The sequence below is a fragment of the Sarcophilus harrisii genome, chromosome 2 (genome assembly GCF_902635505.1).
Source record: "Sarcophilus harrisii chromosome 2, mSarHar1.11, whole genome shotgun sequence".
Classification (NCBI taxonomy): domain Eukaryota; kingdom Metazoa; phylum Chordata; class Mammalia; order Dasyuromorphia; family Dasyuridae; genus Sarcophilus; species Sarcophilus harrisii.
The window spans coordinates 90,386,147-90,412,648 of NC_045427.1; the positions used below are offsets into that span (position 1 = coordinate 90,386,147).

Sequence of the window (26,502 nt, forward strand, 5' to 3'; positions counted from 1 at the left end):
ATCTTTCCTGCTTCTCTCATCTATCTCTTCTTCTCTGCTTTCTTTACTTAATCCTCTTCCAGGTCACATCTTCTAATTATAGATGTCTCATGGAGGTTCTGTATTGGGCTCTCTTCTCTTCTATACTATTTCACTCAGTGACATCATCTGCCATAGATTTAATTATCATCTATATACTATCTATAGGGCACTTTGCTGATCTCTAAACTCACATCTCTAACTTTCATACATTTCAAACTGTATATCAATAAATATATTAAATCCAATATTTCCAAAATGGAAGTCATAATCTTTCACCCTAAACCTGGCCTTCACTTTCCCTAGTACTCTAATGGGCAACTTCATTTTCCAAGTCCCTCAGGTTAATAAACTAGATGTCATCCCACAGACCTTACTATTTTTCCTACCCTACTTCTCTTCCATACCCAATCTGTTGCTAAGGCTGGTTGATTTTGCAATATCTCTCCAATATGCTTCCTTCTTCCCCTTAACACTGCCATTATTCTAGAGCACACCTTCATCACCTCATGCTTGGATTCTTACAATAGCCTGATGATCTGGTGAGTTTGCCTGCACAAAGGCTATTCTTATTTTGATCCCTTTTCCTTGTCTACTAAAGTGATTTTCTTAAAGTTTGAGTCTGATTAAGTAACCCGCCTCCCCTGTAAGTTCATAAACTCCAGTGGCTTCCTCTCAGCTCAAGGATAAGTGAGTGGTTTGCCGTTTCCTTCTCTAGCTCATTTTACACACGAGGAAACTGAGACAAATAAGGTTAAGTGACTTGCCCAGCATCACATAGCTAGTAAAAGTCTGAGGGGAGATTTGAACTCAGAAAGATGTGACTTCTTGACTTCAGACCTTATGCTCTTACCTCTGTATCGCCTAGCTGCCCTTAGCACAGAAGAGGCATTTAATAAATATTTGTAAGTTTGATTTACTTTGGGGCTCTTAGCCGATTCAGCAGCTGCTGTTTTTTTTGGACACCTCAAAATCCTCACTCCTAGGATCTTGTTATCATTGTACCTCTCACCTTGTGGGAGCTTCCTTTTCCTCCATTCACTTTAGGCAAAAAAAAGGTTCTTTGCAGGGGTTGTGACCCTCCCCATATGGCAATTATCCCCAAGTCACGCTTCCTCTTCATTTATTGGATATCCTATAAGTTCCTACTTATAAATTCAGCTAAGGGGTTATTCAACCTTTCACTTTTCAAAGATAGGGGGGACATGGGTAGCTTAAAAGTTATTCAAAGAGACAGTGGGGAGGGAAGAGAAAATGTTTATCAGCTGGTGGTAAAAAAAAAACAAACACCTGAGACTTTTACACATATAATCAGTTCATGCATAAAATAACTAGAAATTGCATAAAGCATCTCCTCCTATCTACCGTTATATATTTTCTTTATTTCACTTCCCTTCTTCATCTTCAAAGTCTAATGTTCATTTTTACCTAATTGGAGCTATTTTACAATGTTGGGGAGGCAATAGAGAACATTTTGAGATGAAAGGGTCTGAAAGGTTATCTATTTCAATCCTTTTATTTTACAAATTAGGAGACTATGTTCTGAGACTAATAAATACTGATTCCCCTTTTGCTATTCACAATGTATCTTTTAGTCCCCTAACCTTATTGCTAGGAAACAAAAAGCAATGGAAAGAATACAGGATTTGAAATCTGAAGTTATTTTTTGAACCTAAGCTATGCTAGTTAATCAATCTATAAGTATTTATTTAAAACCTACAAAGTGTCAAATACTGCATTGGGCCCTCTTTTCAGAAAAGAAAAAAACTTATTTTCTCATGTCATGTCAGTATATTTTATAAATTTTCAAAGAAAAGTTAAAAATTCATACTGGGTAGTTAAATACAAGATAATTATGAAAGAAGAGCACTAATAATTGGGGGAATCTGATGATTGAGGGGTATCTTGACTGACAAGGTTTCTATGAGGTTGAAAGAAGGAAATGAAGCATCTACTGTGGGTCAAATAATAATAAAAATAAAGTTAAAAAATAATAGAGTTAAGTATTTTACAAATAATATCTCATTTGATCCTCAAAACAACCCTGAGATTTAGGTACTAGTATTATTCTCAATTTATATTTGAGGAAACTGAACCGTAATTGCTAAATGACTACCCAGGATTACACACATTTTGTATATGTCTGAAGCCAGATTTCAACTCATGTCTTCCTGACTCCAGGCCCAGCATTTAATACACTATATATGAAGATGTCCTGGAATTCAAGGCCCTGGGTTAAGCTGGGATGGTCAGTAAAAAAGTACAGGGAGAGGAAATGGAGTGCCATCTATAAAGAACTGAAATATGACAATTAGATTGCATAGTATAAGGGGAGTAATATTTACATAGGTCAAAAATATAGATTAGGGCCAGGTTATTAAGAATTTTAAAACCAAACAGGAGTTTATTTTATCCTAGAGGCAATAAGGAAACACTGGCTTTGGTTTGAAACAGGAATGATATGGTCAGGAATTTTCTTAAGGAAAAATCCTTTTGCCATTTTGTCAGCTCTATGAAGAATGGATGAGAGTTGTAGAAGTCCTGACATAGGAGATCTCAATTATGAAGTCATTGTAGCAACCTAGGTGAGAGATAGTGAAGGCTTAAACTAAGTACTTGTGTGAATAGAACGAAAGAGTCAGCTTCAAGGGATGTTGCGGAGAGGTAGAAATTTAAAAAAAGGGGGGGGGGACTTATTGGATGTATGGGATAAGAGAGAGAATGTGAGAAACTGATTATAGTGCCAAGGTTATGAACTAAGGGGACTGGAAGGACAGTGGTACCTTCTACAGAAATATCAAAGTTTGGAAGAGGGGTGGCTTGGGGAAATGATAAGGAGTATTTTTGGACAAGTTGGTTCTCAGGAAATAAATCTGTGAGTTTTCTGTATGGAGCTCATATTAAACCCATGGGAATTAATAAGGAGAGAGAGAGAGAGAGAGAGAGAGAGAGAGAGAGAAGGAGAGAGAGAGAAAGAGAGACAAGAGTCAGAGACAGAGAGATAGAGAGACAGGGACAGAGAGATGAAGAGATAGAGACAGAGACAGAGAAAGACAGACAGACAGAGTGAGCAAAGAGAAGAGAGGCCTACAAAGGATATTGCAAAGTATCCATTATAAGGGGGAGTGATATGCATACCTATATGACTATGAGCAAATTACTTTACTTTTGAGCTTCAGTTTCCTAAAATGAGGGTTCCTTATAAAGTCTCTTAGATATTCTTATGATTACATAATGCTATGAACCCTTGCTCCCTGCCTCCAGGCTCAGAGAGCTAAGGATGCACATATAAGACCACAGTCTGTACTCCTAAACCAGGGCAACCAAAGTTCTTGAACTGTCTTTTGGTTCATATCAGAGGGAAAACATTAAAAAAAAAACTTTCATAGAGTGATGATGGGAACTTTCTTGATTACTGTGGGTACATAGGGCACAATGCCCAGTATGTGTTGATGTGTCATAGTTTTACTATTCCACTACTGAGTCCAACTTTGCTTTCTAATTCAGATTTTAATCACACGTGGGAGTGGATAATGCAGTTCACTGGGCTGGAGTCACAAACTCTCAAGTAGATTATTAGTTCCATGTCCTGAAATTACTATGCTCATGTAGGTCAGTCATAAATATGAGTTGTGCTAACCGAGCAAAAGATAAGTTCTAAACAACGACATTCACAAGGAGTATGATCTTAACAAAGGGAAAATCTGTAGGATTACCTAGATCCAGATGTAGAAATAAATAACTTTTCTACCATCTTCTCCAGAAAATAGGATAAAACCCTCAAATAAGCTAAAATGAATTATTTGAGATTTTACCCCTACATCTTTGTTTTTGCTTCTATGGAATGCCCTCCCATCTATGCTAAATCTTAATTGCCCCTCAGGGTCAACCTCTTCGAGAAAACTCCTTTATTTGGAGCTCATTCTGAGCTCTCCTTTTACTGTAGCATTCCTATATGATTTACACAATTTAACATTTGATTATATGTCACCTAGTTATCTCCATTTTTGCATATTTTTCTCACAATAATAACCAGATTGAATATTTTTCAAAGGAAGAGATCCAGTTTTGTATTTGTTTTTTCTATTCTTTTCAGTCCTTGGCTTAATAACCATCCAAATCTCCACCCCAGTCATGTTTACTTTTTATTTCTCCCAACTATCTATAGACTTGAGAGGCAGTTTGATAGAGTGAGTGGGGAGCCATTCTTGAAGCAAAAAAGGTATGAATTCAAATGAGGTAAAAATTATGAAGAATAGTGCCTGGCATATAGAAAGTATTATAAAAATGTCATCATCATTATCATCGCTTATTGTTATTATTATATCCTCCCCCTGAAACATATTGACTGTGGTTCTCCAAATGAGTCAATTAATGTCTCCATTCCCATCCCACCTACCCCAACTCTTTAAGACTTAGAATTTCAGTAAAAGGTTTTCTTTCATAGAAGGGTCTCAGTCTGATCTTCCCAAACCACTGAACTCATTAATTCCTTAAAAACAAACTCACCAATCACAGGATAAGGACACTTGGGAATTGGTTCCTGCCTTTACCAGCATGATATGAAAGATTACTTGATGGGGCAAAATTCCCAGAGGCAGCTCTGTTTAAATTTTTTTATTCATTTGCTAGTTCTTGGTTTAGTGTAGTCTCCTCATTTGACTCTATAATCTCCTAATGCCCTAAGCTTTGACTTAATTGCTGATCATAATTGTACACTTTATGTATCCTATTTAACTTCTCTGAACTTCATCTTCCTTGTCTAAAACTGGTAAAATCATATTTTTAGGTAGATATGGATATGTCTCACAGGATAGATAGAATTTTGTGATTATGTTTGATCTATAATTTTGCCAGCATAGGGGATTCCTGTGGGAAGAAATTCCCCCTATTAATGCAGATTCATATTCTGTGCCTTCATTTTAGAGAATTTCTTGGGCACTAAGAGATTAAATGATTTCCTTAGACCCAGAAGCCAGTACGTGTCAGAGGAAAGAGTTCAACTCATGCCTTCTTGACTTAGACTGCATCTGGCTATCCATTAAGATCACAGTGTTTCTTGAGAGTGAGAGGGTGGTTGTGCTGGCTAAATGAGAGAATATGTGTAAAATATTCTGAATTTTGGGGACACACTGTACACATATGTCAATTGCCATTGTCATTAATATCATTTTAAATCTTATATAATTATATATTACTACATATAATATATATATATATATATATATATATATATATATATATATAATTCTGTACTTGTAGATACCTTGATTCTGAACCTGTGCCTGATTTCTGCATCCTATCTCTACCAAATTTCAGGATATTTGACTCTTCTACCTCTCATCTGTCCAACTGGATCATATCCTAGACCTTGTTTACTTGTACAATGGGCTGTAATGCTCCAATTCCACCACTTCATTTTGACACCATTCCCACTCTATTTTTTTAGGCTTTTTGGTTCTAGGTACTGGTAATGTTCAGATTCTTGCTTCCTTCCCAATATCGCCTGACACGGTAGACATGGAGTAGATGGTCAATAAACTCTTATTGACTTAGTGGCTCTTCCTAGCATTGAACCAACTAAGGAACAGATACAGGTCCTTCTGGCAGTGAAAAAGAATGTTCAAGGAATGAAAATGCATAAAAAAACTTGTCTAGAATTATGCTTATAAAAAGAGTTGGCCATATGTTTTATTCCTGAATCATGTCTTTACTAGGCTAGAGGTGCTTTGAGCTGAATGCATAGGAGAATAAGAAGTCAGACAAGGCAGCTCCAATCCATGCTCTCCTAAAGGATGAAAATCTGAAGCATCTACTGGGAAGGCAAAGGAAATTGAAGCTTCCACAATGTCAGCTGACTGGACAGAAGTGAAGATCTTGAATTTGTGAGTTCTGCTACCTTTCAATGCACAAACACAAAACACAACTACATAATGCAGTGTGGAAATTAAATATGCTATGCTATATCAGTTCTAGGCACATTAGCAGAGATTGAAAATGGCTTCACGCTTAGGCATTTTCAATGGATGATAAATAGGGTTAATGGATTGTGACTGAAATACTCCTGCCCTCCTAAATCTTCCAGGAAGCTTTTAAAACTGGTAAATACATATTCCTCACAATGGTCTGCTGAAGTCTACTCTAATTCAATTTAGTGCTGCATAGGAGTCTGCATTAATGTAGAAACCAGCATGCAGAATGATCTAATCCTAGGCATTTTTCAAAAGGGGAAAAAAAAAACTTTTCAGATGTCTTTAAAGTCCTGGGCATCATTAGTCTATGGCTAGACCTTTTAAAACTGTAAGCCAGGGGTCATTATTCAAGTTCAATATGTATGTTTACCTGGGAAGATTTCATATACAGAGTTGTTATTTGAACTTAATTTGCAAGTAATTATACAGCAACAGGAAAGGGTTATGGGAAGGGGCAAACAAATATAAAAGAAATTATAGCTGTTTGATTATTTGGGAGTAGGTGAGGGATAGGCCCTATACTGCAATTCTCTGAGAATGTACCCAGACAGTGTGAGAATACATCCAAAAAAGAATGGGCCTATAAACACAAACAGAGGGAAATTAAGGGATAATTAACGACCGATCACATTCAAATGCCACAAAGCTCTGAGCCCGTTTTAAAACAAATTAATAGTATTTTATTTTTCCTTGTAGTGTGAAGGTGAATGTTGAAATGCTGAAAATTATCTTTGCATGTATTTGGAAAAATAAAATACCATTTAAAAACAAAACAAAAGCTTGCATTCCAAATTTTTCTCCCTCTTCCTCTACCTCCTTTAGACAGCAAGCAATTTGACATAGGTTAAACATGTACAATTCTTCTAAACATATTTCCATATTCATCATGCTATGCAAAATAAATCAGATCAAAAGGGGGGAACATAAGGAAAAAAAACAAGATGCAAACTACTACACTAAAAAAGGTGAAAATACTATTCTTTGGTCTATATTCAGTCTCCAAATTCCTTCTGGAGGCAGATGGCTCTTTCTATCACAGATCTATTGGAATTGCCTTAAATTAGCTCATTGCTGAAAAGAGCCAATTCTATCAGAATTGATCATCACATAGTCTTGTTGTCACTGTATACAATTTTCTCGTGGTTCTATTCACTTCACTTAGCATCAATTCATGTAAATCCTTCTAGTCCTTTTCTGAAATTAGCCTGCTTATTTTTTCTTATATAACTATAATATTCAGTCATTTTCTAATTGATAGGTATCCCCTCAATTTCCATTTTCTTGCCATGGTTAAAAAAAACATAATTTTGTACATGTGGGTCTTTTTTCCCCTCTTTTATGATATCTTTGAGATACAGACCCAATAGAGACATTGCTGAATCAAAGAAGGGTATGCAGTTTTATAGTCCTTTGGGCATAATTACAATTTGCTTTCCAGAAAGGTTGGATCATTTTACAACTCTAACAAAAATATTGAGCCCATTTAAAAAAAAAAAGACTTATTAAGATTATAATCAGGAGTTATGTCAAGGACATAGAGTGGCCAGAATGACATGGAGAGTATGATACAGTAGAAAACACATTGGGTTTGGAGTAAAAAATTCAGATTTTTAAATCTGTTTCTGCCCTTTAATACTGTGTAGCCTTGGGCCAACTTCTCTGCATCTGTTTTCCTCATCTATAAAAATGAATCATTTGAAATAGAAAATATCTAAATTCATTTTTAATCTCTCAAATCTAGAATCTTGTATACTACCAGTAGACCTAGGAGCAGTCTGAGGAGGAATAAGACACCAGAAATTTTATAGAAATATAAGATGGACTTAGAACATCAGTTCCTATTTAGGGAAGTAGAGGGAAGACACTAGAAGCTCAAGGAGTATAATGGATGAAGAAGAGTCATCACTTGGAGACCTTTCCTTTGAATGATCATAAAAGATCATTGATATGATGATCAATGATAAAATGATCATAAAAATGAAGATCCTTCTTCAACATAAGGAGAAGGATGTCACCCCTCCCTCCTTGTTTGTTTCTGTTTTTCTACTTAATGGTATTTTATTTTTCTTCTAATTATATCAAGATAGTCCTCAGAATTCATTTTTGTAAGAGGATGGGTCCCAAATTTTTTCATTGTCCTTCCCTTCCATCTCCCCTTTCCAAGCAATTTTATTATGGGTCACACATGGGCAATCATCTTAAATATATTTCTACATTAATCATGTAAAAGAAGAGTCAAAAGAGCCAGGTCATAATAGAGAGTTCTAATAAAAGGTGATTCATTAGAGAAATGGCAAAATACTCTAGTATCTTTGTCAAGAAAATACTCTGTGGATAGTATTAAAATATTAGAAGATATGACATCAGAAGATCAACCCCACAGGTAAGAAAGTGTCCAACATGTTACTGGAGAAAAACATAGGACAACAAAAAATAACTCCATAATAGGGTGAAAGAGGCACAAAATGAAAGGATGCTCAACTATGTATGCGTCAATGAACATGAGCTTGGACAGATTGCATGAGTTAATGGAGGACAGAAGGGTCTAATGTGCCATGGATCACTAAGAGTTGGACATGACTGAACAATACTCGGTGGGAATTCAGGCCTTCCAAAGAGAAGAGAAATTAATAATCGAACCCTCTAGTGAATTATCATGATTAGAGTTGCAAAAACTCCAGCTTGGATCCTGAGCCATCAAGGTGAGTATTGGTCCTTCAATTCCCAATGGAGAGTTTGATCAAAGAAAGAGGGTTAGATAACTATTCTGGTATATCACATCTTTCTTTTTTCTTTCTTTCTTTTTCATTCCTGCCCAAAGTTTACCCTAGTACTTCAGGAAATGCTCAATGATTATTTCATTAAAAGAACAACTCATTGACGCCAATTAGGTACAGGTGATACTTCTGTACAGGACAGTACTAGACAAATAGATCAGAGGTCATTTTAGGGATGAGTGACAGAGCTTTCAGAATGGTATAGATGAGGAAGATTATGCAACTTTATTTTCTCCTTGTCTCCAATACCTCATTTCAGAGGCTCAGGTGAGGGTCTACAATTCTTACCAGGTACTTAATCTTCCATTAAGCACTGGATCCAGATTCCTAATTTCATTTCTTTTGACAGCCACTCATATTTCCTCCTGTCTTTCATCCTGGATGCAGAAAGCAACCACTCAGGATAATGAAATGGAGTGCCCCAGAAGGAGCTTGAGCATATGTACATTTATTCACAACAATACTGCTCAGAATTCAGACATTTAAACCAATTGGGCATGCATTTGCTATATAATTTAATTAGTACTTATGGCAGGCACCCTAAGAGCTCCTACTGCACAGTTCCTATTACAAATAATTATAAAAATATACATATAATACTAGGAATGATGGGTCCTTTGTGATTGCAAGAGGTTAATTCATTCAAGAGTTCTACTGACATCATGCAGGGCAATAGCTATTTATGAATTCTGCAAAGTACAGGGAACAGATCTTTCTCCAAGGAAAGCGCATTTGTCATGATAGCACTTCACATTATTTAAATATTCATAATGAAGTCAATAGAGCAGACACACAGATAATCGCCAAACCGTGCAAACTGTTTGATTTCGAATCCAAATAAAGACTTGAGGCAAAAGAGAAGAATATGAAGGATGTAGTGGCTTAATGAGAAACCATGGTCAATCCACTGAGATCTTTATTAGAATTTTTCCTGGAGAAGAATAGAAAAATATCAAAAATATTTGGGATGGTACAGATGTTTACATATAAGGGGAAATAAAAGGATTAGTGCCTGTTCTGGGTCAGATGGATTAAAACTGAGTCCTCATGTTTTTTGTCTCATTCATCTTAAAAACAGAAAAGTAGACAAACTGATCCTCTATTTGATATTTGCCACAGGTGGGGGAGACAAAGCATCTTCTTTTTTATGCTGCTTACCACAATCTTCAGAGATTAACAATAGTACTGTGATATCTTTCTTTCAACTACATGGTAAGCTCTTAGGGTGATAGCAACATAGAAAACTCCAGCAACTAGTCACAATTTGTGTCATTTTGCTTAGGGCCTGGGATGAAGTTTCATTTATTCATTCAAGTACTTAAAGAATTCCTAAAATGTCTCTTTATTGCCTTAATAAACCCTTTCCTCAGAGATTTTGCAAGTGATTTATGCAGACAGAAGCCTGGGAAACACTCAAATAGATGTTTTCAAGTAGACTTGAACATTTTAATAAATTGATATACTAAATACTAATGTATTTTTATATATTCTTTAATCGTGGGCGAGGTCAGAGTAACTAAAATATCTGCAGATCAGGGAGAAGTAAATGGGAAAGTACCAGAAGGGAAACAAGAATAGGTTTTGTCCTTTCTCCACCCATTCCTGGAGCCGAATAGGAACAACTTCCCTCCATCTGTCTCTTGGAAAGAGATCATCTGGCCAGATGAGCTGTGAATATAAATCATTCTTCATTGTCTTAACTTTCGTCTTCGAATGTGAAATCACTTAAATAATACCCAAATTATATGAAGAATTTCTGATTTTTATCACTTGAAACACCATGATTTATAACTTGATAGATGAGTTCTAGAGACTTCCTTATCCACTTCATGGTTAATTGACTTTCTGAGAATCACATAGCTCCTAGGTATCAAAAGGTAGGATTTGAACCCTACTCTTTCCATTAAACCAGGTGTTTGTTGTTTAGTCTCGTCTGACTTCCTGACCTATGGACTATAGTGCACCAATAATGTCTAGGGGTTTTCTTGCCGAAGATTCTGGAATTAATTTACCATTTTCTTCTCCAGTGGATTAAAGCAAACAGGGTCTGGATAAAAGCTCAACACTCTATCTATTGAGCCATCTATTTGCCTTTATATGAACCACATTTCTAACTTTGACCCTTCACTTAGTTATGCAAATTTTGAAAGGCTTTTAGACTTATTTATTTTGTCATATATGGGAAAAATATCAACAAATACTTATTAAGCATATGGGACAAAAAGGTAGGCTATATGACACAGTTTCTGTTTTAAAAGAGCTTATCAAATATGGGGAAACTAAAAACATATGGAAAATAAAGCAACAACAGAAAAGAAACAATAAGTACAGAAGATATCACAAAGCAATATAAGTGACAAATAATAACAGTTAACTAGTCAACTAGCATTTATTAAATTTCTCCTATGTGCCAGGCAGTGAGCTAATAGTGATAATAACAGTGTAAGAGTTACAATTCTAAAAAGCTTAAGGATCAAATATCACAGAGGAGAATTTGACATCATAATAATAACTGAGAGTGAAAATCCATGACAAGAACATAGCTGTGGAAAAATATATTTAATTTAAAAGGAGTAGCAGATATAAAAGGGAATGGGACAGAACAACATTAACATGTGAGGAAATTTAGTAATGAAAGGGCAAAAGGAAGATGGAAAGCAAAAAGAGAAATAATATTGTCAGTGAGGTATACTATAGACCATCTAGGGAGAAAGCAAATATAGGAAAATTGGTAATGGTCATAACCTTGTGACAGAAAAACGATAAACATAGTTGTTAGAGCATACTTGGATAATCTGGATGTCTGTTGGAAGTCTCTAGTCTCTCTCTCTCTCTCTCTCTCTCTCTCTCTCTCTCTCTCTTTCTCTCTCTCTCTCTCCAGTATCACTTCTTTCTCCTTTCTCTCTGTTTCTCAGGGAAAGAGCAATTAATTAACTAATTAATATTTTGTAGGTTGATTTAATGATTTAATTATGAGTTCCTTCAAAAGGTCTAAGAATCAATGACAGGAACTGAAATTATTTACTTCACACTATCACAGTCACTGAAGAACTAGGTCTCAAGAGTGGAAGTGATGAGAACTGTGGGGGAAATTAACTAACATATAGTGGAATTTATGACAAAGAAAAAAGAATCAATATGCTCTGGTATTGGGTAAAAGCTAGGAATTATTATAACTTTCTTAGGAATATACTTATAATCTTGTATGCACTTTGGGAATATGCATGATACTTGACTCCAGAATGGAGAATTTTGTCTTGCTAAATAAATACCATAATGATTATGTGAACTTGAACCAACTCTTCTTTAGCATGATTCTTTACTTAGAGACACTAAGCATTCTTCTTTCTCTCCCTTCATCAAGAAGATGTCTCTCAGCTTTTATAGTAGTCAGTTCCTAGTGATAGCAATCCCATTTCTGCATTTTGAGACTAGGTAGTTATGGTTATTGAAAAACATATATAGAGAATATCAGTGACTCTTTATCTCTGTGTGAAAAAGAGACTATACCAATATACCGATTGGAATACAGATTGTACCAATAATAGAGATTTCAATATAGATTATACCAATAAACTCATTATAGGTGAATATTCAGAAAATGAAAGTGGTAATTCTAACAAGATAGAATGGCTTCACCTAAAACAGATGTTAGATTGATTTCCTTTATTGATAATATAGACCAAGAGAATCAAGATGACTTGTGCTGAAGTATTTAACAAAATCTCTCTCTTTTTTTTTAAATTATAACTTTTTATTGACAGAACCCATTCCTGGGTAATTTTTTTACAATATTATCCCTTGCCCTCACTTCTGTTCCGACTTTTCCCCCACCTCCCTTCACCCCCTCCTTCAGATGGCAAGCAGTCCTATACATGTTGAATATTTGACAAAATCTCTTAAACTATTCTTGTGAACTATCTGTTATGTGGGCCACATAACAAAATAGTTAGATGAATTTGGAGCTGGTTGAATGCCTAGATCTTAGCAGTAGTTACGAATGGTTTTGATGTTAGCTCTGAAGGAGTTGCCAGTTTCATAGAACAAGTCAAACCCTCTCATTTTATACATGAAGAATTTATGACACACAAAAGGGATTATTTGCCTAAAATCACACAAGGCAATAGGTATCAGAGGTACAGTTTATACTCAGATCTTTCCATGGAGAAAATCATTGAATAAAAAATGATAAATGACTTCAATTCCTGGAAGCTGAAACTCAGAAATAGCAGTGGAGATAGACAATTGACCTAAAGTCAGGAGGACCTGATCTGAGTCACTTTGTCACATAATAACCATATGATCCTGAGCAATACTTAACTTTTTAATGTCCCAGTCTACTCTTTAAGACTATATTCAGTTCTTTGAAATTTGTAGATATGCATTGATAAAAGGAGTTTGTTTCCTAATATGTTCCCTACACCAAGAAAAATGTGGGACCAGCTCCCTATTTTCATCAATGCTTTGAATATAGTCAAAGATAAAATGTTTATTAAATTCACCTGTAACATAAAGTCAAGAACATTAGTTAAACCAGATAGAAGATAAATTCAGGATGCAAAAGAAAAAAAAATATTTTAACAGGATAGACTATTAAGCTGAATCCAACTTACTAGGGATAGACAAATATAAGAAATTTTACATTTGGGTTCAAAATATCATCTGTAAAAGTATAAGGTATGAGAGGCACAGCTAGACAGCAGTTCGTTTGAAAATAATCTTCAAACTTCAGTGGATATTGAGCTCAATACAAATCTATAGTATAATAGGAAAGGCATCTTTAATTCAATCTTAAGTTACATTAATACAGGCATGACATATAGGACCAAAGATGTGAGAATGATATATAATTCTACTTTGCCCTTTTTAGACTGCTCTATTGCAGCACTATGTTAATTTCTATGCAACACATTTTGGGAGGAGTTTTGATAAGTTGGAAATCTTCCATTAAAGAACTATCACGTGTAAAAGTGATTGGACTTGTTGTCTTTGGCCGAGAAGGGAGAATTAAGAGCAATGGGAGGAAGCTGAAAAGAAGTTTGACACTTAGGTTTGACATAAGAATATATTTCCTGGCAATAGCAATCTTCCAAAATAATAATGAACTCCCTTGGGAGGTAGTGTGTTTTTGTCACTGGAGAAATCTTCAAGCAAAAGCTGTCAGATATATCAAAACAGAGTATTTCTTAGGTATGATTTGAATTAGATGGTCTCTGACATCCCCCCTAATTCTATATTCTATAGCACTCTTCAAGTTCATAAATTTTTATTTTCAAAACAGTCTTGTGAGAATGGTAGTACAAACATGATTATCCCCTTTGGATAGATGAGAAAATTGAGACTAAAATTTTAAAATAATTTCTCTAAGATCACACAAATCATAAATATTTGAGCCAATTGCATATCACCAACTGACTTCTAGATATATCAACTGGAAAGCAAATGGATTTTTAAAGTACAACATTCCAAAACTCATCAGTTATCTTCTAAACCCATTCTTCTTCCCGATTTCCTAATTTTTGTACTTCTTGATTTCTGTGAAGAGTACTACCATTTTTCAAGTGACCCAGGATCACAATCTCAATTTCATCCTTGATTCTTTACTCTCTTTTACCCTACATAACCATAATTTGCCAATCTTTACTTCTAACATCACTAAAATTCATTCACTAATCTTTACTTACACAGCATCTGCCTTAGTTCTGGCTCTGATAATGTCTCACTTGAACGACTGCACTTGTCTATTAATTGATTGTGTTCGCTCAAGTCTCCCTTGTCCAATCCTTCCTTTACACAGTTGTGTAGCTGATTTCTTAAAATTTCTTAAAACATCAAATTCTTAAATTTAATTAATTTTAATTTCTTTTATTAATTAAAATTTTAATTTAATTAATTCTTAATTTCTTAAAACATCAAATTCTCTGTGTCACTTCCCTATTTAGTAAACTATTGATTTATTATTACCTCTAAAATAAAATATAAACAATTCTTAGCATATAAACTGTTTCATACCCTAGCATTATTGCACATTGCTCTTCTTCTTGAACCCTGTGGTCCAAACTTTTTTGTTCTTTATAAATAAAACTTAAAATTCTGCTTCCACACCTTTGCATAGGTTGTTCCCCTTGCCTGGAATGCCCTCCTTAGTCATCTCCATCTCCCAGAATCCTTTGTATCCTTCAAGGTTTAGTTCAAGTGTCACTTTCTCCATGAAATTTTTCTAAATTCTTTTTGCTATTAAATGGGCCTTTGTCCTTTGTGCCCATTTTGCATATGTCTTTATATATCCACAACTTGATCTCTAACCAGATAGTATAGATTGTTTCAAGATAGGGATTATTTGCATAATTTTATCTTAATACCCCCAATCACTAGCACAGTGAAGACACAATAAATCTTTCCTGATTGATTAATTGAACTATATTAAAAACCAGATATTTTTATCCCAATTTATCTACAGAACATTACCCCAATCTCCATGTGTGGTGAAGAGGACCACAAGATGATTGTCAGTCAATTAATCAAAAGAGCATTTATTAAGTACCTATTATATACTAATGTATTGTGTTCTGTGTAAAGATAAAAAGGCAAAAAACATGGTCCCTGCTCCTATACAAAAATGTGTGAGACAACATGAAAATAACTATATGCCTACAAGACAATAGAGTTCAGTGGAAGATAATCTCAGAGGGAAGCTACTTATTTCTTTGTTTTTGTTTTTTTGGGGGAATGGGAACATCTTTTGCAAAGGGTATGATTCAAAAATGATTCTTAAAAGAAGCAAAGTAAACTAGAGAGCTGAAGTGAAAGAAAGGGAGTATTCTAAGCAAGGGAATCAGTAAGTACAAAGACACACACAATAAAGAAACCTAGGCTTCCTTCACAGCAGAATTGGAAATGGGCTCTAATCCCAGCATGTTTGTTTTCAGGAATGCCCAATGAGAACTTTCCCTAATTCTATTCAGAATTTTTAGAATATTATTTTTTAGTCTCTGTATCACTAACATAATGGCACATATCTGTAGTCTTTGCTACTAAAGATGCTGAAGCTTGTGGATCAGATGCCCTCCCCATATTTAGTGAATATATAGTGAGCTCCAGGACTCAGAACAAGCCAACTGACCCACATCAGAAAAACAGAAGGTGTTCAAAGACCTCATGAGATTATCATCATCATCATCACCCTCCTCTTCATCATCATCATCTTCATGTGTACAGGGGATCTTGCTAAGTATTCTTCACTGAAATTATTCCAAAAGAAGATATGACCCTCTAATGATCACATTGTCTATAATTATAGATTACTGACAGGACAAATGTTGCAAAATAAATGTTCCAAAATCATGTGATGGAATAGAGTAGGGTAGGAGTGGGAGTAAGCCAATAAAGAAAGAAACACATACATAACACTTTCTGTTGGCTTCAGTGACTAAGTTTGTTTAATTTCAAGCAGTTTCTTTTGTGGAGTGGGCAAAGGGGAGGAGGATAAGTGGGGTAGGTGAGAGAAACAAGGGAGAAAGGGGTGATGGGAAAGGTGAAAGATAGGCTCCTGTGAGGGGGTGGAAAGGTGGAGGTTGGTGTCTTAAACCTTCCTTTTAAAACTTCAAGAGAAAGTAATTAAATCTAACAGAAGCTGCTGCACATAAAGAAAGAGCTGCATTTACATAGATACCAGCACCATTTCATGTAGAGGAAATGTCAGTTTTCTATAAATATGCAGGTTCTGTCATTACCACCAGAATTATTCATTAGACTGTAAATCAAAACAAGATGAATGTACTGAGCCAACATTAGGACTCCAATCCCCTTGGAGGCAGCCTGTAAAACCCAAGGAGATCTCTCATGTATATTACAGGTCTGGATCTGCTCATTCACAAAGAGAAGGATCACAGATGCCTTGTTGGGTCATCATCAAACGGATGGCTACCAGGGGATGATATTCCTCCCCAGAAATAATAATTCTTAGGATTTGGTTTCAGAAAGAATCTTGATATTGTCAAAAGCACTGTGTCAATCCCCAAATATAATCCAGTGCCTCTTTCTTCATTCTGACTTCACTATTAATTATATTTGTGTCTAGAAACAAGCCATGAAATATTTTCTCCTGAATTCAATCCCCTCTGGAAAATGATCATCATTAAACTCAGTCTTTAATGAGTTACATAATTCCATTCCCCTCATACTTAATTCATCCTTGTGATTCTGAATTTCCTTTCACTCTCCTTTGAAACTTATTCTCCATTCCCCATTGGCTCCTTTCTCTTCCTTATTCCAACCCTCTTCAACTCAATCCTATCCAAGCTCCCATTCTAAAGTTTCCCAAGCCTCTCGTGTTCTCTGGAATGTCTGCTCTTTTTCATTTTAAATAAGTCTCCATCTTCTTGCAGTCACTGAGATTTGGCCTTTTACTCATGACACAGCACCCATGACTACCCTTTTCAACACTGGTGGCACTTTCACTCATATTCCACTCTCATGATAAAGGTGAGGAATTGAAATATTTTTTTATTCTCCCTTGCTGCTTCCAGACTTTCTACCACTAGTGAGTCATCTCTCCTTAGAGAGTCATTTAATGCATATTTATGACCCAGTCAAGATTCCTGTAACTTTTAGCTATAAATCTCCACTTTATCCTTCCTTAAATTCTATGCCTATTTCACAATCTGTCTCGCTTCCTCATCTGCTTTCTATCCAAATGACATCAATAAATATTGATACTTATTCAACACTCTTAATCTCTTCTTTCCTCAGTTTACTTAGTTAAAATAATCTACTCCATCACTTCCCTGCTCTCTACTTTTTTATGTTCTTTTTTGTGAGGTCCAAATTCCATGATTAGGATATTAGCATTGTGATCATGGACAAATCTTTTTATTCCTCCAATTAATTATTAGCTTGTAATCCCTATCAAGTTCCTGAATCCCTCCCAGAGCAACTTTCTTTTACACAAATTCTCAAGACAAGAAATGCTTTTGTTGACTTGCAGTTACTTTTAAGAGAGCAACTAGTAAAAAGTGAAATTTTTGTTTGCTTCTTATTCACCAAAATTTTGCAAAAGTCTTCACTCTGCAAGAGTCCTTCCTGCCTCATTCTCTTAGAGCAAATATTCTTAAGTCCACAAATATACCCCATCTCAAAGAGTTCATGGATATATTTCAAAGGGTCCTAGAATTTTGATGGGGGAAAAATAAGTTTTTTCTTTCAAAAATCATTGTTTTTCTTTGTGTTTCTATATATAATCTATCTTATGCATTTATGGAATTCATGTTAATAATACAATAATGTCTTAAGTTATTTTGGCAAAGGGTTCAGAAATTTCACTAGTCATCCAAAAGAATCACAAAAAAAAAAAAAAAAAAAAAAAAAAGGTATAGAACCTTTGCTGGGGAGGTATGGCCACAAATACCTGAAGGCCATCTAAGGCTACCTCTGTTTATATGCTATTTATGACCTTCAGCACTAACTATATTTCAAGCTAGTGTCCTTTTTACAACTTCAACAAATTACGACCCCCCAAAGGTTCCCAGGCATTGATTTTGGAATTTATGAGAATTCCTAAGAAGCAAAATTGGGAGGCTTTAAACAATGGTAGCCTGGTAAATGTTTAACAGTCTATAAAAAAAAGTCTGCAAGACACACACTTTTAAGTTTAATCTGTTTAATAAGTTTTAACACTTCCTTAAATCTAGATCATCAACAAAACAGTAAATCAACTTGAACTTTGCAGCATTTGTTTATTTCTGAGATGTAAATGCTCACGCTGAAAATTTAACAATTGAGCTCTCCTGTAGCAATTCAAATCAATTCTCCTGGCCTTAAAGATAAAACCAGAGAGACCTCGTCAACCTTTGCTTTGCCTCCTCTGCTCTGTCTTCAAGTGTTCCATGTTTCTCTTTTGCATCAGCTAACAGAGGCCACGGAGAAATGGGAACAGTATTTATAAGGAATTGGACTTGGAAATATAGGACATAAATTTCAAGTCCAGGCCTCATGGTAATATTCATTCTCCCATTAACTGTTAACCAGTTAAGTTAATTCCTATTCTTGGGAGTATCTGTTCTTTAAAGGGCATTTCAACTGAGAGACAGATGCCATGAGGGTCTTTTGCCTAAGAGAGATGCTTGAATGATCTTTCTTTTATTAATAAATATTTTGGCCTTATTAATAAAGTAATTAAATACCCAGAATCTACATCTTGTTATCCCACTCTTCCATGATTAGAAACACCTTATCTATTCAATCCTATGGCATATATGCACACACATACATATATATATATATATATATATATATATGTATAAAATATTGCATATATTACCCTTTTCTAGATCAAATAAATATATCATGTATAAGTGAAACTAATATGTATATTTAGTTATGTGTTTATATATAATATTTACAGTGTGTTCCCAAAGTCTTCATGTGTTAAGTTGTTAAAGCTGTTAAAAGCATTTAAAGCTTAAAACTGAATTAATTGTATAAAATATTAAGAATATATAATAATATTATAATATTCTATATGATATTCATTTTAAAAGTCTATATCATATTCATTCTATATATTAAATTATTGAAATCTATGAATATAGAAGTAGAGATAGAGATAAATCCAAGGTAATATTGATTCAATATAAGCAAATCCAAAATCATTTATTAGGCACCCACTATATGACAGGCATTGGATTAAGCACTGGGGATACAATTAATGAAAAGAAAGACAGTCTGTCAAGGAGCTTACAATCTAAAAGGGTGAAATAACACCCAAAAGAAGGCATAAAAATGGGAGAGGGAGCATAGCACAGCAAGCGATATCAGCCATGTCTTTTTTTTCTGTAGAGTTAAAACCAGGCAGGGCAACAAATGAAAGTGTAGAGAACTGAGAGTCTAGTTTCTACCCTATGAAAAAGAAGCTTTTGAGACCCTCCTGCTCTTTAATCATAGGGAGAGGAGAATGAGGTATACAGTGTAAATCCCGGTTTGACTCAGCAATATGGTGGTAAGTTTAGAAATGATGAGCTTCAGATCTGTAAAGAAGGAAGGAATTTGTGACTAAAGAAGTAGAACTCATTATTGAAAACTAATAGATAAATTTGAATATATTAAGTTGAAAAGTTTTTGTACCAACAAAACTAATGCAGATAAGATTAGAAGTGAAGCAATAAATCAGGAAAACATTTTTTACATTTAAAGGTTTTGATAAAGGCCTCATAAGAATTGAGTCAAATTTATAAAAATTCAAGCCATCTAAAATTGATAAATGGTCAAAGGATATGAACAGACAATTTTCAGAGGAAGAAATTAAAACTGTCTAGTCATATAAAAAGGTTTTCTAAATCATTATTGATCAGAGAAATGCAAATTAAGACAATTCTGAGATACCATTACATACCTCTCAGATTGGCTAAGATGACAGGAAAAGAAAAGACAATGATGAATGTTGGAAGGAGGGCATGTGGGAAAACTGGGACACTAATACATTGTTGGTGGAGTTGTGAAATGATCCAACCATTCTGGAGAATAATTTGGCATATTGTCCAAAGAGTTACCAAACTGTGCATACTCTTTGATCCAGCAGTGTTACTACTGGACTTATATCCCAAAGAGATCCTAAAGAAGGAAAAGGGACCTGTATGTGAACAAATGTTTGTGGCAGCCCTGTTTGTAGTGGCCAGAAACTGGAAACTGAGTGGATGCCCATCAATTGGAGAATGGCTGAATAAACTGTGGTATATGCATGTTATGGAATATTATTGTTGTGTAAGAAATGATCAGGAGGATGATTTTAGAGAGGTTTGGAGGGACTTACATGAAACGAAGCTAAGTGACAAGAGCAGAACCAAGAGATCATTGTACATGGCAACAACAAGATCATACAATGATCAATTTGAATGGGCGTGGCTCTTTCCAACAATGAGAGGATTCAGACCGAATCCAAAGATCTTGTGATGAAGAGAGCCATCTACATCCAGGGAGAGGACTGTGGGAACTGAGTGTGGACCACAACATAGCATTTTCATTCTTTCTGTTGGTGTTTGCTTGAATTTTGTTTCTTTCTTGGTTTTTTTTCCCTTCTTAATCTGATTTCTCTTGTGCAGCAAGTTAATTATATAAATATGTGTATATGTGTGTATATATTATATATATATGTGTGTGTATGATTTAACATATATTTTAACATATTTAACATGTATTGGATTACCTACCATATAGCAGAGAGGGAGGGGGGGAGGAAGGGAAAATTTGGAATACCACAAGGTTTTTCAAGTGTCAATGTTGAAAAATCATCCATGTATATGTTTTGTAAATAAAGAGCTTTAATTAAAAAAAGAAATAATGAGCTTAACCTGAGAGAAGCATCTTGTCCCATGGAGATGAAACAAAGTGGAATTGTAGATGTGTGAAGATCGTGTATTTTTAAATCAACAGGAGACAGGAATTCAGGTTAGGGGAAAACCGTCAGTCTTTATTCTCAGTGAAGAAGGATCGGAGGTGGAAGAGAATCGGCGATAGCAATGTGTGCAGCTGAGTCAAGAAGCTAGCTCGACTAGCAGCCACACAACCAGCAGCTCGGAGTCTCGAACCCAGGCCCAATCTCTCCCAGCTTCTCTTCCTGTCTCTCTCTCTGCCTCCCCCCACCAAAATCGTCATTTCCAGAAGGATCGGAGGTGGAAGAGAATCGGCGATAGCAATGTGTGCAGCTGAGTCAAGAAGCTAGCTCGACTAGCAGCCACACAACCAGCAGCTCGGAGTCTCGAACCCAGGCCCAATCTCTCCCAGCTTCTCTTCCTGTCTCTCTCTCTGCCTCCCCCCACCAAAATCGTCATTTCCTATACAACACATCAGGACTTGCACGGAGAGTGGGCAGGGACCATTCTTTATCCAATCATGTATATTAATAGAGTATAGCCCAATTACTTGTTAGCCTCACATACTTGGGACCTCAGTGCATCAACTCAAGCCTCAGCTCATTACATAGATGTAAAGTGGGTATATATAATATAGACATACGTGTGCTGCACCTGTGATTTCATGGATGCATGAAACTCCTAGAAAGAAAGCTCTTTCTACTAATGTAGTTGAGGAAGTATCCTGACACTTATAGTATAAGAAAGTTGTCTACAGTTACATGACGAGTTAACACTAAGAAGTTACATTTTTGCTTTTCCATGTATTTTTCTTTAACTAGAATACTCTTGTGTTCTCCCTAATATCCTTCTGTTAAAAAATATTACTTTTTTCATGGAATAATCTCATTATTTTTTCCTTTTTATAAAATCCATTACTTCCTTTTCATTCTTTAAAATACCACCTCTCTTGCCACCCACTTCTATAGTGAAGAAATCACTCAATTTACAGTCATAAAGTATGAACTTTATGTTCATTCCCTGTGTACTCTTGAGCCGATTGCTTTACCTCTCTGTACCTAAAATTCTTTATAAAGAATTTTGATTAGATCATCTGTAAACTTTTTACAATTCTAAGCCTATGATTTTCCTTCATATGAATTAAATACCTGAAAAAGTCTGTTTTCTTCAAGTGTCATATACCCATTATTCTTTCATCTGAGTTTCAAATTGCAGGATTTGAATGTGCATATTTTGTCTCTCCCCAGCTCCACTCTCATTAAACCTGTAAGCTCATATGTATGTCACAATGCTTTTGTGCCTCATAACTAGGTCTTGAATAAAATTAATTTATGAAGTGAACAATAAGTTGATTGACAAAACAAAATCATGTTCAATAAAGCAATAACTTTTAGATTTCTACCTTGACATATTAAAGAATGGTGGCTAGTCCATAGTTATATATCAATCAGTGACAGCAATTCCTAATATCTTCAGAAATACTATATGCTACATAGATGTCTATATATGTGAAAGAGATGATTTCTAGATAGATACAGTAATTTTTAAAAATTTTTTGAGTTGTAGGCAATTTGGGTCTAAGAGATTTGTACCAAACAGCTTAAATGATTCATTATTCTGCTGTCACTATAGAATTTGAGGTACATTGGGGAACCAATAAGAGTATCTACTATTTATATAGTATCTTAAAGTTTGCAGAACCTTATTTGGTATACATATTAAATCTTCACAATAAACTTGACAGGTAGGTATTGCTGATATTATTATTATGCCCATTTTAATGATAAAGAAATTGAAGTTCAGAATGTTTAACTTACTTTCCCAGTGTCACACAAGTAGTAAGTGTGACACAAGAAGGATTCAAATCCAAATCTTCCTGAATCTAAGCCTAATATTCCATTCACCACAATCAAGCAATATTTATTAAGCACCTACTTTGTGCTAAACTCTACTAGGAATACAAAAAAAAAAAAGAGGCAGACTACAGTTCTTGCCCTCAAAGGGTTTACAAGCTAATAGAGAAGACAACTTGCAAAGAAATATATATGCTATATACAGGATAAATAGGAAATAAAAGAAGGAAGGACCTGGATTAAGAAGTGTTGGGAAAGAACTACTGTTAAAAGATAGGATTTTTAAAAAGAATTGGGACTTAAAGGAGACCAGTAAAGTCAGTAGTTAGAGCAAAGGAGGGAGAATGTTACAGGAATGGGGAACAGTCAGAAAGCGTGACAAAAATGAAGAGAGACAGACAAGAGAGAGAGAAGGAGAAAGAGAAAGGAGAGAGGGGGGAGGGAAAAAGGGAAAGAAAGAGAAAGAGAGAGAGAGAGAGAGGAGGAGGAGGAGGAGGGAGAGGAGGAAGGGAGAGAGAGAGGGGGAGGGAGGAGGAAGGAGAGAGGGAGGGAGGAAGGAAGAGGGAGAGGGAGAGAGTCTTGTTTGTGATATAGGTATCATTGGTTTGAAAAGTACGTGTTGGGGGATAATGTTGAGATGACTGGAAAGGTAGGAATAGGATTCAATGACTTTTAATGCAAAAGAGAGTATTTTAGTTTTGCTCCTGAAGGTAATAGAAAGCCACTGGAGGTTACTGGCTAAGAAGGAGGTGACATGATCAGACCTGCACTTTGGAAAAATCACTTTAGGGACTAATTGGAAGATGAATTAGAACAGAGCAAGCCATAGGGCAGGCAGAGCCAGCAACAGACTACAGTGATAATATAGAAGTGAAGCGATGAGGACCTTCTCTAAAATGATAGCTATATAGAAGCAAATAAGTGGGCATAATCAAGAGATATTGCAAAGGAGAAATCGTTAGACTTTGGCAACTGATTGGATGGGAAATGTGTTAGAGATAATGAGGAATCCAGGATGATTTCTATTTCTGAGCCCAAGGGACTAGAAGACTGATGTTTTCCTCCTGGGAAAGTAGGAGGAGGTAGGAGAGTTTAAGAGGAATTATGATGCACTGCATTTAGGATAGACTTAGTTGAATATGTCTTCTCCAAAGAAATGGGAGATATGAGCCTGGAGGCCAGCAGAGAGACTGGGGAAGTAGAGATAGATTTGGATGCAGTAATTAAATCCATGGAAGCTGATGAGATTACTAAGTGAAGTACTCTAAAGCCTATTATCTTTCCATGAAGAGTGTAGGGTATGTTTTTTGAAGGAAATTCCACAGACCAAACAGTTGCTATTCAAAAACATTTAGAGATGTTGCAGGGAAGGAATATAAGAGAAAAGAGATAGACAAACACACACACACACACACACATACATATGGGAGTGAGAGGTAGGAGAGAAGTACATTTTGCCAGGAGAATACTTTTATCTTGCTTTTCACCTAAAAAAGCATGTGTCAAAAATGCAAAATGTATATAGATTTTAAATGCATTTATTCATGTTTGGGAATACCCCAGAAGCATTCCAAAATATACTATCTTTATAGTAACAAACAATGCAGTAAGATGCAATTGGCAGAATAGTGTTTCATGTTATATCTCCATTGAGTTTTGTGAGCTAAGACTTCCTTGTTGTATAAGGAGGTAATTTTTGGAAGTCTGTTAGTATAAGTCTTTTTCTTAGGCATATGGGTTTGGAGAAAGAGTTAAAGGTATGTCCTTAGAATAACAACAACAATAACACAGATTATGGATAGAGGCAAAAGCAGTTTGAAACAGCAGGGCTTCTGCTTCTACCGAAAATAACATTTCTTCTGTTGGGCTCTGTTATTGGGAAACAATCATGTATAACTGCTTTAAAAAATGGTTTATTCACAATGTATTTTGAAATGTTTAATGTAAAGATCAAAATGGCAGTTGAACCAAAGAGCAATAGGAAGTCAGGGTAGTTGTGAGCAATCTGCTGTTTATTACTAATACTGACCCTAAGAGTGAACCATGTATTCTCATAGTTGAGAATTGACATAAAAGACAAAAGCAAGGAAATAAGTCATAGAAAGGAAGGAGCATTGGTGATGTGGCAGGGTCAAGGGATTAAAAAATTAACAGTCCAGTTTTTGTAACGGTATCCATGAAATACTAAAATTGTCAGATCATTGGAAAGAGCTTTGAGTAAATATTAGTGGAAAAATCATAATTATACATAAGACAGGGTGACAAGGCACAGATGACTAATGGACCTAGCGGTAGAGTATGAGTCAAGAAAATTTAAGTTCAGATTTGTCCTTGAATGAATACTAATTATATGGCCCTGGATAGAATGCTTAACCTCTCAGAATCTTAGTTTCTCATCTCTAAAATGAGGGTGTTGAAATTGATGAACTCCAAAATACCTTCCAACTACAATTCTATGCTTATTCCCATTGTGCTCCCTAGTAATGTAATACTTGATACTGCTGAGATCACAGATCCATAGAAATCTAAAAATATCAATAAAAAAGTAATTTAGCCCAATCAAAGAATAAAAATTCATGGCAAAGGTCCACAGAAAGATCAAGGCCTTTGGGATTATTATGGAGTTAAGGTAATTAGATAACCTGGTCTTTGGAAACTAGTCAATCTCCAGTTTCATACTCTAAAGCTTTTCTAGCTTGCCTGAATTTTTCATATTTTTGCCCTAGTTTCAAAGTATTGAACAACTTGGGTGACTTCTATACTGCATAATAAAGTACTAATGTAGAACTCACATGAAAAGTTCGTCTTTAGTTCCAGTCATAGATTTTATTTCTTTGTTTCTAAAGCAAAAGGGCATAAATGTCTTATGTTCCATATAGTGGTTCTTCAAGTATTTTGAAACTGCTATTATAATCTATCCTTCACCCTCAGCCCCAGAAATTCTTCCCCAAACTGACCATTTCTAATTCCTTTTTTTTTATAGTTTCTAAATCCCTCATTATTCTTCTGATCACTTTCCAATTATGAGAAATTTATTCCATGTTTGAGATAAAGTGTGATAAGTTCTGAGAGTAGTTAGACATGTCTCCTTGGACATCAAATACTACCCAGCATAATGCAATGGAAACGAATACTATAATTGGAATCTAGGGTCTTGCATTCAAAGTCTGGCTTTGCCACTTTTGACATATATACTTGTGAATAAGTCACTTAAATTATCTGGACCTGAACTCCTCATTTGTAAAATGATGGATTTGGATAAGAAGTCTGTTAATATCCTTTCTGGCTGCAAAGCTATAGGATAATTAGGATAACTTTTGATTATATTTGCCTTTTCTTCCTCTTTAAAAAAAACTCATATATTTTGCTTTTATGCAACCTTGGTTAGCTCTTATGTTGGTTTTTTCCCCTATATCAGAGAGTCAACCATTTTAACAAAAGATTTCATGAAAAATGAAAAAGAAAAAGACTAAAATTTTGCAAAACTGATAGATACTAGAAAAGTTGGATATCATTC

General features: G+C 35.2%; 1 long non-coding RNA gene across 1 annotated transcript in view; it reads left to right on the top strand.

Annotated features, from left to right (window-relative positions):
* Positions 1-2,614: 2,614 nt before the first annotated feature.
* Positions 2,615-26,502, top strand: part of LOC100918173 — a 42,477-nt gene continuing 18,589 nt past the window's right edge. The window contains exons 1-2 of the long non-coding RNA XR_147355.2: positions 2,615-2,682; positions 5,736-5,903. This is a non-coding gene — a long non-coding RNA (uncharacterized LOC100918173). The remainder of the gene's footprint in view (positions 2,683-5,735; positions 5,904-26,502) is intronic.